The 2075-nt window shown below is 47.6% G+C and overlaps 1 non-coding gene across 1 annotated transcript; it reads left to right on the forward strand.

Annotated features, from left to right (window-relative positions):
• The first annotated feature begins 741 nt into the window (after nt 1-741).
• On the forward strand, nt 742-816 carry Trnas-cga (transfer RNA serine (anticodon CGA)). The gene has a single exon. It is a non-coding gene; the product is annotated as a tRNA-Ser (tRNA).
• The last annotated feature ends 1259 nt before the right edge of the window (nt 817-2075 follow it).

Below are 2075 nucleotides of genomic sequence, written 5' to 3' on the forward strand. Positions count from 1 at the left end.
GCGTTAATGGAGACGACCATGGACCTAGCGTAGCAAACATGTGAATCACTCGAAGAGCCGTCAAGGTTTCATTGGTCGACGATAGAATCCGATGGTCCCGTGTGCACTACAATAGTAACTGACGATGTCGTTAGGTCAGCATGTGAACACGTACGGGTGGTCTGCTGCGGAACTCCATGTTCAACAATGTTTGATGAAAGCTGTGCTCCGAAACGCTTGTGCGTGCACCTTCTTTGTGCTCTTTCGGCAGAGATGCCACAGATCACCATCTGTCCTGCTTTACAGAGCAGACAAGCCTGCGAACCCCACGTTCTGTGAAGACTCGTACACGTCCAACCATTCAGCGTCTAATGGTAGTTTCATTGTCGTACCTTTTTCCGTAGATCCTCACGAGAGTAGCACGTGAACTTTCGACCAGCTTCGCCGTTTTCGAGATACTCGTTCATAGGCTCTGCATAATAATAATCTGTCCTTTGTTAAAGACGTTTATCTCAATGGATTGTCCCATTTTCATCCCACATCCTCGCTAGCGTGATCCCCCATTCGTGTCTGTTCCACTTACATAGTTTTGTTACCGCGTCAGGTGCCCACAATGCCACCAGGCGGCATCCAACGTCGCAGTGCGCAGTCGCCATAACGCTTTGGCTGATCAGTGTACATCTAATATGCTTCTGTAAAGTTTGGAAGATAGGAGACGAGGTACTGGCAGAAGTAAAGCTGTGAGTACCGGGCGTGAGTCGTGCTTCGGTAGCTCAGTTGGTAGAGCACTTGCCCGCGAAAGGCAAAGGTCCCGAGTTCGAGTCTCGGTCGGGCGCACAGTTTTAATCTGCCAGGAAGTTTCATATCAGCGCAACTCCGCTGCAGAGTGAAAATCTCATTCTGGAAACATCCCCCAGGCTGTGGCTAAGCCATGTCTCCGCAATATCCTTTCTTTCAGGAGTGCTAGTTCTGCAGGTTCGCAGGAGAGCTTCTGTAAAGTTTGGAAGGTAGGAGACGAGGTACTGGCAGAAGTAAAGCTGTGAGTACCGGGCGTGAGTCGTGCTTCGGTAGCTCAGTTGGTAGAGCACTTGCCCGCGAAAGGCAAAGGTCCCGAGTTCGAGTCTCGGTCGGGCACACAGTTTTAATCTGCCAGGAAGTTTCATCTAATATTACAGTTTGCATCTCAGCGCAAAATACAAACAGCTTTATACTGAACTAAAGTGATAATTCCAGTTTGATAGTGACATGGCTGGCTCTGAGCACTATGGGACTTAACTTCTGAGGTTATCAGTCCCCTAGAACTTAGAACTACTTAAACCTAATTAACCTAAGGACATCACACACACCCATGCCCGAGGCAGGATTCGAACCTGCGACCGTAGCGGTCACGTGGGTCCAGACTGTAACGCGTAGAACCGCTCGGCCACCCCGGCCGGGGGTAGTGACATGCTCAGCACACTCTGCTCGCTCCATATACAGGGTGTTTCACTAAATGTTTTTGCCTCTGTAAGTTACGAAGTAATAGGCGACGGAAATATTTATTGCGGTAGGTCACCATAAGAAACGTCACACTGTCTGCGGAGCAATGAACATAGTTTATCGTGTTATTATCCAAAGAGTTACAGCAAAAAGATACAATTTTTTAAATGAAACAATAGTTGTTTCTATCATGCACTGGAATCAGTAACACCAGCTGTGTATACATCAATTTAAATTACATTCCTATCACTTTTAGTTTGGGAGCTACAACCATTCAAATTTTCAATGGCAGATACCACACGCTGTACATAATACATGGCTGTGTGGTGGGTGATGGATGTTCTGGCGGTGGGAAGTTGATTTAAAGGAGATGTTCAAATGTGTGTCCATGTTCCTGAATGCACAATGCAATGCACCTTCTAAAGGATCTGCCGACGAGATGTAACATCGCTGGTGTCGCGGAGCAACATGCGTCCTCGATGCGCCGTTTTAGATCATCTGGAGATGTGGGCTCAGTGACATAAACACCATCATTTAGATATCCCCACAAAAAGAAATGTAATGGTGGTAAATCGGGTGACCTTGCGGGCCATGAATGAGGACCATGGCACCCCAAC

This window comes from Schistocerca nitens, chromosome 3 (assembly GCF_023898315.1).
Source record: "Schistocerca nitens isolate TAMUIC-IGC-003100 chromosome 3, iqSchNite1.1, whole genome shotgun sequence".
Classification (NCBI taxonomy): domain Eukaryota; kingdom Metazoa; phylum Arthropoda; class Insecta; order Orthoptera; family Acrididae; genus Schistocerca; species Schistocerca nitens.